The sequence below is a fragment of the Phocoena sinus genome, chromosome 8 (assembly GCF_008692025.1).
Source record: "Phocoena sinus isolate mPhoSin1 chromosome 8, mPhoSin1.pri, whole genome shotgun sequence".
NCBI classification, from domain to species: domain Eukaryota; kingdom Metazoa; phylum Chordata; class Mammalia; order Artiodactyla; family Phocoenidae; genus Phocoena; species Phocoena sinus.
The window spans coordinates 38792282-38804565 of NC_045770.1; the positions used below are offsets into that span (position 1 = coordinate 38792282).

The 12284-nt window shown below is 43.6% G+C and overlaps 1 non-coding gene across 1 annotated transcript; it reads left to right on the forward strand.

Moving 5' to 3' along the window:
- The first annotated feature begins 1300 nt into the window (after window positions 1–1300).
- Window positions 1301–1402, forward strand: LOC116758919. The gene has a single exon (XR_004351301.1). It is a non-coding gene; the product is annotated as a U6 spliceosomal RNA (small nuclear RNA).
- The last annotated feature ends 10882 nt before the right edge of the window (window positions 1403–12284 follow it).

The window sequence follows — 12284 nt, forward strand, 5'->3', positions numbered from 1 at the left end:
GCAGAAAATCATGGAATCAGCTAGTGAAATGTCCAATTATATATTATAGATAATTACTACTGTGGATATTTATTGAGCATTTACTAGGCTCGGGTACGCTCATCGGTATCAACTTATTGAATTCTCACAACCCCTCTAAGAGGTAGGTACATTTATCATCTCCATTTGACATAAAAGGAAATGGAGATTTAGAGTTATCCCAAGGCCACACACATAATAAATGGCAGAGGCAGGCTATCCCCTCCCCCCAACCCAGGCAGCTGAGTAAGTGTAGAGTCCCGGTTCTTTAACCTTTACCAGCAGATTTCAAACCTTGGTGCGTTTTCGCACCACCTGGGGTGCTTGTGGGCAAGGAAACAGCTGGGCCTCACCCCCGGATTCCTTGCAGACCTTCTGGGTCCAATCCCCCCACCTCCCAGTTTTCTACCATCTTCTCTCACCCTGAAAGCATTTCCTCGCCTTTTGTGCAGCTTATCTCACAGCTGATCACACTCTTCCCCACAAACCACACCCTCTTGACTCTCCTTTTCTCTTGTGACCTCCCTTTCAAGGCTGCTCTAGATGCTTTCATCACTGTCTCCTCCTCCTTCCCCTGAATTCCCACACCTGGGCCTCCCAGGCTCCGCATCCCTCTCTCCTATCCCTTCCCTCCACCACCCCCAACAAATCTCACCTTGATCTTAGACCTGATGTGCGTTGCCTGCCCTCCCCATGGTTTTGCTAAGATACACAGTGTTATTCTGTAAACACCAGTGGACACTGACACTTGTCCTAGCAGTACACTTACTCGGTTTATTTCTCTGGGGTGGGGGAAGGGGCGGGATTTGGGATGAGGGAAATTTGTGCCAAAGTCTATCTCCTTTCGATCGCCTCCTATACGCTTAGCAAATATTCACGGAGCAATTTCTCTCTGCTGAGCACCATGCTGGGTGCTGCCAACAGGAAGCTGAACAAGACAGAACCCCTGAGCTGACCGTCTAGCTCTGAAAAATAGGGATAATACCACCTCCCCTTCTATGCAGGGCTATCTATCCTTCAGTCATTTACTCACTTACTCAGCAGAGGGGTGTTAAGCACCTTCCATTCTGCTGGGCAATTTTTTAGGAGCTGAGAACAGGGGCTCTGCTATTCAGGACCTTACAGGGGACACACTCAGCAGAGAACTATATTACCCCATAATGTAACTGTGAGAGCCAGAGGAAGACTTACCACTGCCTAAATGCGTCAGGAAAAGTCTCCATGGAGCTCCTTGGAGCTAGATCTTGAAGGACTAAATGGCTAGGTGAAGAACGGAGAAGGATGCTCACTTCGGCAGCACATATATAAAGTTGGAACGATACAGAGATTAGCATCGCCCCTGCGCGAGGATGACACGCAAATTCATGAAGCGTTCCATATTTTGTTGTTGCTGACAACAACATGGGCAAAGGTAGAGAGATGTGAAAAGGAGACTGTTCAAAGAAGTCGTATTGATGTCCGTGACTCTACGTGGGCATGTGAAGGGTGGGCATGTGAAGGGGAGGGCTGGGTGGAGCCAGCAGTGGGAAGGCCCTCCCTTCCTGCTGGGCCTGAGAGCACTGCTGCTTGACCTTCATTCACTAATCTAGGATGCTACTGCCCTTCTCACATACTCCAGGGGGTCTGGGGAAACTCCTCACCTGTTACCCTGCAAATCACTTGTCCATTCCTTTGACTACATCCAAGGCTGTCCCTCAAGGATTCTTCTGTTTAGACAGTGACCTTGACATCACTTTGCCCCAGGACCTCCGTATGAGTCATCAGCCCACCACACAGCCTGCTAACCATTGTGGTAGAAAGAAATCTCAGGGCCCAAATGTTATACAAGTATTTAATTATGGGCCCACAGTTTAATTACTTAGTCTGGCTTTATATGACATAATTTATAAATATAATTTACAGTTCCCTTGTTTCTTTCTCCAGCCATTTAGCTCATTAATAGTGCTGACGGTAAGAGCTCTTTTGTCTTTTCTTGCCGGGCTCCGAGCCAGTGGTGAAACGAGATAAGGCGGAGAGGGCAGGGGTGGTGGGAGAAGTCCATCCCAGCAAGAAGCATTTTATCACCGGTACTGTTAAGAATTTCCAGTGTGTGATGACAATAAAAAGAAGATAGACTTGTAGTTGGTTTTATTATTGTTTTTAAATCTTGTAAAGCCAACACCCACCCCACTCCGCTTCTCCCCCATTGCCTGCACCCAGGACAGACCACATCCCCACGCCTCTGCTCCAGGCACAACCTTTAGTTCACATTAAAGCCAGCTGTCTGCAACAACCTGCTGGGGGTTTCCCTGAAGCTTTCTCAAGGAGCATTTGTTTATTCAACCAGCATTTATTCCATACCTACTATGTGCAAGACCCTGTCGGCAAAGAAGTGAAAATCTGGGGTAAAATACAATACAGTAATTAATAGTTGCTGCACACGCAGTACGCACCAGGCACTGTGCCAAGCTTTCGCAAACATGGCATTTAGTTTTCAGAACGACCCTAGAAACAAGGCTCAGCTTCTTCAGAACAGCGACTCTGGACCCTGGTTGCATGTTGGAGTCAGCTGGGGAGCTCTGATGCTGGAAACCACCCTTTAGAGTTTCTGGTTTCATTGATTTGAGGTATGGCTTGGGCATCGAAATATTAAACAAATCAAACAAAACCTCCTCAGGCAATTATGATGTTCAGCCACATTTAAGAACCACTGATTTAAGTAATTTTCCTAAGATTCTACAAATAAAGCAGGGAAGGCAGGCAGGCTGGTCAGCTGACCTACTGAGCCCTACTATGTGCCAGACACAGCACTAGGTCCTTTCACTGCTAAGAATGTAACAGATGGCAAGCGCCGTAAAAAAGATAAAACACTATTGCAGGTCAAAGGACAATGAACACAGGGAATCCTTCATGAAAGAGGTCACTTATAGGTTATTCTTTTCAAGAATTTGCAGGCTACACAGAAGTGGTAGAAAGGGTTGGGTGGGACTTCCAGGCAGAAAGAACCATGTGAGCAGAGGTGTGTAGGTTGGGAAACATGGCGAATGGACAAGGAACAGGGAACAGACCCTGTGTGTGTTGGGACAGTTGAGGGAAATTTGGCAGGAAAGGAAAATCAGGGACAGGTTGTGAAGGACAAGGCTTCCCAAAATACTTCAGGTTGAGGCACATGTGGAATAAGGATAATATTTTTAGTATACACCAGAGTAGATGGGCAAGGCTGTCACCACCTGTCTTAGTCTGTTCAGGATGCAATAACAAAATACCATAGACTGGTGGCTTAAAAACAACAGAAATTTATTCCTCCCAGTTCTGGAGGCTGGGAAGTCCGAGAACATGGCTCTGGTAGATTTGGTGTCTGGTGAGCGCTTACTTCCTCATAAACAGCCATCTTCTCACCATAACCTCACGTGGCCCAAGGAGCCAGGGATGTCTCCAGTAGCTCTTTTATAAAAGGCACTAATCCCACTCATGAGGGCTCCACCCTGATGAGCTAATCACTTCATAAAGGCCCAACCTCTAAACACCATCACGTTGGGAATTGGGTTTCAACGATTCAGTCTATAGCATCATCTCAGCAGATCTGACACATCCACTGGGAAGCTTTGGCATAAGGCCTTGAATACGATCCAAGAAGTCTGAACTTCATTCTATGGAGAATGGGAAGCCAATGAAGATATCATATTGAAATGGGGAGATTGCGATAGAACGGACGTTGTGTGTTTTTAATACAAATCCAGGCATTGTCGCAATGACTTCCTAAAGACAAAACCTGAATGGAATTTTCCACCAAGCACTACTAATAGAATACTTTCCTAATATATCACGATTAGCCACCTGGGTGGTGTCTTTCCCGCTAGACTTTGTTCTTCGACAAAAGGGATCGTGCCATACTCTTTTTTTTTTTTTTTTTTTTTTTGTAATTCCAACGTCTGGCACAGGGCTTGGCACATAGAAGGTGTACACTTAGAAACAGCCTTTGAACCACTCATTAAATTCCATTCAGAAGGCAGCCACCTATTCCAGGGTCAAGAGGCAAAAAGTTGATGTAAATGCATGTATATTAGAAAGAGAATGGGCATAAGAGCCAGAGGAACATGAGAACAGCCATCAAGTCTGCATAACCCTCTGTTAAAATATTTGCCTTACATATTGAGGTGCTCCTATGTTGGGTGCATATATATTTACGATTGTTATATCTTCTTCTTGGATTGATCCCTTGATCATTACGTAGTGTCCTTCTTTGTCTCGTGTATCAGTCTTTATTTTAAAGTCAATTTTGTCTGATACAAGATTGCTACTCCAGCTTTCTTTTGATTTCCATTTGCATGGAATAGCTTTTTTCCATCCCCTCACTTTCAGTCAATACGTGCCTCTAGATCTGAAAAATAATATATATATCTGAATCACTGTGCTGTACACTGTGCTAATACAACACTGTAAATCAACTATACTTCAAATAAATAAATAAATAATAAAAATTGGGAAAAAAAAAAGTCTGCACAACATGGAGGCCCTGGGCAGACACACTTGGTTTCCAGGGATATTCCCTTCCCTAGTCTCTGCTTCTCTTCTTGTAACAGAAACAATAAAACCCACCTAGCAGCACTGTTGTGAAATAACACATGGCAAAGTCCTGGCACACAGCTGGCCCTCAGAAATGTCCACTGGCCCCAATGCCCTTGACCGTATTTAATTTTCAAATACTTCAAATCAAATAATGAGTATCACATTAATGGTTTTAATTTGTCTCCATTCTATCGTCTTTGTAAATATTTGCTCTACTGGATGTGTGTGTGGCAAGGGAGCCAGAATAGCTAAGTCTGAAACTTCCGCTATTGCTTTTAGTTAGCCTTCTACACGATCACCAGGTAAGATCATCATACCTATTGTTTATTTGAGAATCTGCTATGTTTTAGGTCCAATGCAAAACATTACACATATGCTATCTGATTTCACCCTCACAATAAGCCTAAATAGAGGTCACCAAATCTGGTCCTGGACTGTTTTTGTATAGCGCTTAATCTAAGAACAGTTCAGGCATTTTTAAAGGTTTGGAAAAAACAAACAAAACACGGGTATGCCACGAAGACTATATGTGCTGCAAAACCTGAGATATTTACTAACTCATCCTTTCCAGAAAAAGCTTGCCAATTCCTGGCCTATAAGATAGGGACTGTCACTGTGGTCACTTCACAGATGAGAAAACTGAGTTTTAGAAAGGTGAAGTAATTGCCCAAGGCAGAGAGTATCAGATGACAAGTCTTGGCTCCGGGACGAATTTTAGAGCCATGGTCTTAAAACCAGTTTTATTGCTTTAAATTATATTTAAAAGGTCCTTTCCCTTTGACTTAAACATAAACTCGATCTATCCATAGCTAGTTCTAAAGGGTTTGTGACACGCCTTCTCTGTTGCCTACAACCCTCTACGTGCTCCATCTAGCCTCCCGTGATGCTTATAAAAAGGTGAGGGTTGGAGGAGGGCGCAGTCTCATATCAGGTTCCTCGCCCACTCCCCACAGAGTTTTCAAAGCAGCAGAGGGTCAAGGGCTGTGAGGAGAGTGACAATCCACAGGAGAGCCTGCTGAGAAGGAAACACAGTGCTTTGTCTTCGGGGAGTCTGGATTCCAGCTGTGGGGGAAGGGAGAGAACTCGTGTTTTCCTTCCAAAGGAAAACATGGCCGGAGGTTTCCACGTAAGCACACATCTGAGCAGCCTTGTTGTCACTCTGTCTGGGCTGTGAGGCGGAAGACACCTAAACACCACACTGCTTCAGCTCCAGCACCTCACCAGCTGAGATGAGCAGCTGCTCCCGTTTCATCTGTTTCATATTCAGCAGGGGGATTAGTTTAAGGTTCTGACCCCGGGAGAATGATGCCTACAGTAAGCGCTCTGTTATCCTGTCCAGCTGGGAGTGAGGTGCCCTGCTTTGTCAGAGACGCTGGTTCCTGGAGAGCTAGTTGCCACATATACCATCAGCGGGCGATCGGTATTCAAAGACGCAGAATGCAAAAAATATGCTTTGTACTAAAACTATCCAGAACATAATTCCATCTTTCTTAGATATTTCAGCAGGCACGGTGCCTCAGAGAAGGAAGAAGATGCAGGAAATGAAATTCACGTTCATTGAGTTCTACGCTGCTAGCAAGCACCGAGCTGGAAGCCTTAAATCAATACACCATTTAATGCTGCCAATCGTCCAGTGTGAGGTATCTCCACTCTACAAAAGAAAAAACTGAGGCTCGAGATGGGTTCATTCATTCATATGGTATTTACTGAGCACATCCCCTTGACCTCAGCACTGGGAATACCTATCCCTACCCTCCTAGAGCTTCTATTCTTGGAGGGGAACAACTACAAGTAATTGAATAATTATGGTAAGGATGAGAGCTACCAAGGGCAAGTGAGGCTGCTATGAGAACATCTAACAAAGGGAGCTGAGCGTCCAAGAAGACTTCCCTAAGGAAGCAAAATTGAAGCTGAGACCTGAGGTGTTCCTCAGGAGAGGGGCAAGCCAACGTTCCCAGCACTTGGAGACCCCATGGTGGAAAGAAGCATAGCCCTCCAAAAAAGCGACAACGCGCCAGGCAGCTGGGGCAGAGAGTAAGGGGTAATAGGGACTGACACGAGCTGAAGCTGGTGAGGTTAGTACAGCCTAGACCACCAGGGCCAGCCTTGCAGTCCAAGCAAAGATGTCAGACTTTATTCTAGGAAGTCACAGAAGGACCCAAGCCAAGCAGACATGGCAGGCCTGTAGAAGGACAAACTCTCAGAAGTAAGTAGCAAGCCAGAGTTCAAGTGCAGGTTCAACTCTAAGGTCCAGGCTTTTTCCACTGTCACCAGCACATCGTGAAAAATTTTTTCTAAAGCATGCAGGTTTGATCAAGTGATAGGATTTTCCAGCTGACACAAAGGGCATCCAGTGTAGAAAGCAAGCCCGGGATTAGGAGTCAGAAGTCTTGGGTTCTAGTTCTGCCTCTGATCATTCCTGGTCATGTGGGACCAGGCCAACTCTTTTAACATCACAGGCCTCAGTTTCCTCTAAGAGGGAGAGTGTTTAGACTAGGTGCTCAATGAGTTATCACATGGAAAACACTTAAAACCATGCAGAATCCATAGTAAATGCTCAGTAAATCTTAGCTGTTGGTTTTATCAGCCTCTTTTTAATTTTTTTTTTGCGGTACGCGGGCCTCTCACTGTTGTGGGCTCTCCCGTTGTGGAGCACAGGTCTCCGGACGCGCAGGCTCAGCGGCCATGGCTCATGGGCCCAGCCACTCCACAGCATGTGAGATCCTCCTGGATCGGGGCACGAACCTGTGTCCCCTGCATCGGCAGGCGGACTCTCAACCACTGTGCCACCAGGGAAGCCCCTTATCAGCCTCTTTGAATTCTACTATTTTCTGACTCTTAGTATAAATTTTGTGACTATGAATGTACTTTCTCAGAACACTCCCTGCCCCGGCACAATCATCAATCTTGGTTATTTCTAGAGTAAGGTAGTAAAATTGTTCTTTTGACATAATCCTAGAATTCTCCGATAACACTTTAGGAACTCTTGTCTTCCTGGGTTTTATAGCACACTTAAATGTTCCCATAATTGATTCTCCCCTCTTACAGGATTTACCCACATAACCCACAGGCAGAAATTTAATTACGGATCTGAAGGGACTTACTGTTATAATACTGGCAGAGCTTCCCTAGGTTAAATGATAATTAAGGTTTAAATTCCACTGGGATCAAGCAACTTTTAAATGGGTCTTCTCCCTCTCCCAGCCCACATTACAACAAAAATGCAGGACAATACTAAACAGGAAATTATTTTGTGCACCATATGCAAAGTTGGACCTGCTTTTCTTTGGTTCCTTGATTTAGTGATAATACATTTTCCCATGCATGTTTTGTCCCTACAGCCTATTTCTGGAAATTGGAAGGAGCCAGGAGGGCTATTCTTGATTATTATAGCAAATATTCAGTCCTAGGCCACTTCCCTTAAGACCACCCCTATCCCATCACTCAGCAAGTTCTTGATTCCTTGCCTTTCTTTGCCCAGCTGGTGTGTGCTTTCTCTGAGAATGCAAACTCATTTTAATATTAGCTTAAGCGAGGCATAATTAGGAACGCAAATCTGCTGCAAGAAAACAATACAATTCTTTCAAAAGCCAAGATTTGATGACTTTTGGATTATCTGTTGTTGGGCTTTTTTTCTTTATATAACATCCTCATTGCTCTCCATTCTAGTAATCGAAAGCTGTCTGTATATTTAAGTATGCAGCTGTAATTGGCCTGCATACTTAAAAAATAACCACCCATCCCTGCATTGTCAACTTTTTGTCACAGGAAGACTTCATCATCTACACGAAAGTTATCATGTCAAGTGCTCTTTTATATAACCGTGTGTGTACCTGTGGGGGGGAGTGTAAATGTGTATGCTAGCAAAACCTAAAATCTAAAATGAGTTTATAACGTATCACAGAGAGTCACAACATAACTGGATATTCTTTCGGGCAGAGGACCTTTGGCTCACTCCTTATTATATAACACCCTCATGGTAGTAAGGTGACCGAAATCCTGCAGGATTTAGCTCCTAATGATCTTTCCAGCCTCATCTCTCATCACTCCCTCACTGCATTCTCTATGCTCCAGCCATGCTAGCGGAATCTGCGCCTTGAAATTCATGCCCCTTGCCTAATCCAGACTTTCACACATGTTTTCACTCTACCTGGAATCTTCCTCTCCCCCCATCACTGAACTATTTAGTCCTTAGCCTCCACATCTCAAGTTAATTGACACTTCCTGTGAAACTTGGCTGTGGACCTGGATCCACATACAGTTGCATAGATTTTCAACTACAGCGAACATTTTTTTTAACTCTTTCTTCAGGCAAATCTGTATACCAGACACCTGGGGATAGAGGGAAAAGAGGAAGAGTGCTTCAGCGAATTATCCGAAGCCTTCTGACATCCCCATCTATAGCCCTTCAAAACAAGCTGATCCCTAAGATGCTGAACTGCTAATATCCTTATATTATAAACCATATCATTTGCTGGCTCTCTATGCCATTTTATATAGGACTCTAATAATTTTTAATCCTAAAGTCATTATGGACAAGATCTATCCTACTTTGGAACGACCTACAAAGCCTAGCACCAGGGTGAATATATAAGAAATACCAACAAATACCATTGATTAACTGCCTGTTGACCTGCCCTTGGAGTGTCTTCCACAAGAGTCATTTAGCAGCATGGTGAAATGCCCAGGGCATTGTTTGTTTACCATGTTCAGCATTTTCCCAAGTCCTAACACAATGCCTGATACACCACAGGCACTCAGTAAATATTTATGTAGTAAGTGGATGAATGAATGATGATACAAAGGCAGTAGTGAACAGAAGCCCTGCCCTAAGGGAACCTCTAGACAATGAAAGAGACTTATACTCACATTCTTCTCTCTCCTCCCCAAATTTTCATTGAAAATTAAGTACATTGTCTCCCTCACTTCTTAGAGATCTCTTGAGATGGAGTCTTTGCTTTTTTCTCAGGTAGCCTTTGAAAGGAAAAAGAATAATCTTAGCAGAAACACAGGAATAAACAGGAATCTTCTAAACAGCTTTGGAAAACACCAAGAATGATGATTGCGATAACTGGTCTACTCTGGAAGGCTTCACATTGCTAAGATCAGTGACAATCCTTTCCATTTATTGGCCTTATTTTCACCACACACAGTCAATGACAATCATTACAAAATATAAAAGCAAAGTCTGCAATTCAATATAAGCCAACAAGTCTTCATTCTGTTGGGTGTTTGAGATAAAACATTAAAAGATGATTAAGACTGGAGTGGAGTGAGAGAGAATGTAAGCAACTATCATACAACATGGTAATTGCTATGCTGGAGGGATGGACAGAGTGTTCAGGGAATAATGAAGATGGAGCAGTTAATTCTGTCTCAGAGCATAGAGGAAAACCTCACAGAGAAATTGATCATTGAACTAGTCCTTCATGATGGCAGAATCTTGCAGGTAGAAGTGAGATGAGCAGTCCAAGTATAAAGAACAGCATGAAAGCATTTAATGCAGCTCAGATAGGTTCTCAACAGTTTTAACACCAAAGAGTTTCATTCATCCCTAATGAAAATAGTTGTAGCTTTAACATCCATTGATTGAGAAAGCACATCACAGCAAAATCTACTATGTGTTTAGTAGAGCTCTTGAACAAATGTGTATTTTATCAACCGCTATAGCAGCTATGTAGTCAAAAACTAGTAGCACATTGCCAAGGTATGAAAGCAACCTAAGTGTCCATCAACAGATGAATGGCTAAAAAAGATGTGGTGTATATATATATATATATATATATACATATATAATGGACTACTACTCAATCATAGAAAAGAATGAAATTTTGCCACCTGCAGCAACGTGGATAGACTTGGAGGGTACTTTGCTAAGTGAAATAAGCCAGACAGAGAAAGACAAATACTGTATGATATCACTTACATGTGGAATCTAAAAAATACAACAAACCAGTGAATGAAGCAACAAAAGAAGCAGACTTACAGATTCAGGGAATCAACTAGTGGTTACCAGTGGGGAGAGGGAAGGAGGGAGGGACACTATAGGAGTAGGGGATTTAAAAGAGGGATTATTATGGGATTACATGAAATCATGTGTGTGAAACTTTTAAAAACTGTAAAGCACTACAGAATGTAAAGAATCTTTCATTCAATTAAAAAAAAAAGTTTAAAAAAGATAATCCCCATCTATAAATTTTGATGCAGTAATCCTAAATAAAATGTTTGAGAATAGGTTAAAAAAAAAAAGTAGCAAATGATGTCAGACTTAAAGCTCACATCTACCTTCCCTTCCTCTAAAAGTGCCATTGAAACTAACATGGAGGGCTTCCCTGGTGGCGCAGTGGTTAAGAACCCACCTGCCAATGCAAGGGACACAGGTTCGAGCCCTGGACCAGGAAGATCCCACATGCCGCGGAGCAACTAAGCCCGTGCACCACAACTACTGAGCCTGAGCTCTAGAGTCTGCGAGCCGCAATTACTGAGCCCACATGCCACAACTACTGAAGCCCGTGCACCTAGAGCCCATGCTCCACAAAAGAAGCCACCACAACGAGAAGCCCGTGCACTGCAACAAAGAGTAGCCCCCCTCGCTGCAACTAGAGAAAGCCCGCGCACAGCGACAAAGACCTAATGTAGCCAAAAATAAATAATAAATTAATTAGTTAATTTAAAAAAAAAGAAAGAAACTAACATGGAGGATTGTTATCTAAGAAAAATATGTGATCTTCCTACAAAATCTTCCCGGTGATGGTATCAGAGCTTGAGAGAGAAGAAGACTAGCACTTTAGATAGTTCCCTCTCCCCGCACAGAGGGGGATGAGTGGAAGGAGGAGAGGGGCAAGCAGAGAAGGAAAGGCAACTCTGCCCCAGAGGGACATACTGTCTTCCCAAGTTCCCCATCACCAAAGTGAGGCCATCCTCCTTTGCAAAGGTAGGGGTCTCCCAGCTGCCTTCTGGAGGAAATCTTATTTACAAAGAGCCACAGGGTTTCCCTGGTAGCGCAGTGGTTGAGAGTCCGCCTGCCGATGCAGGGCACACAGGTTCGTGCCCCAGTCCGGGAAGATCCCACATGCCGCGGAGCATCTGGGCCCGTGAGCCATGGCCACTGAGCCTGCGCGTCCGGAGCCTGTGCTCCCCAAAGGGAGAGGCCACAGCGGCGAGAGGCCTGCGTACAGCAAAAAAAAAAAGAGCCTCAGGCAGCCCTTTAATCCAGTCATCTCTACAGCTACATGAAACACATATCCAACAGCCTAACTCTCACTCAGAGATAACCTGGGAATTATCAACAGACATAGGAAGAAAATCCACTGACCCCAGAGAAAACAGAAAATCCAGGGAACAGAAAAGAGATTTTTAACAACAACAAAAAATTCATTAGAATCCTTAGAGTCAAGACTTTGCAATAGTTAAACAAGAACAGGGTGTTATATAAAAGGGAACAATCAGCCAAAAACAAAAGAGTTCTTAGAAATTAAAAATGACAAGAAATTCAATAAGTGGGCCTAGTCATACACTAAATACAGCAGATAATCAAATTGGCTACTCAGAAAATAAATAAGGAAAGTTCTCAAGATTTATATCAGTAACATAAGAAAATATGCATACTATGAGAGAAGAGATAGGAGACAAGGGGAAGAGAGAGTACAAGTAGGCAGTGATGCAGTGTTCTTGACCTTTCCTACCAGAGTCAATAATTCTCTTCAGCTGATATTAAC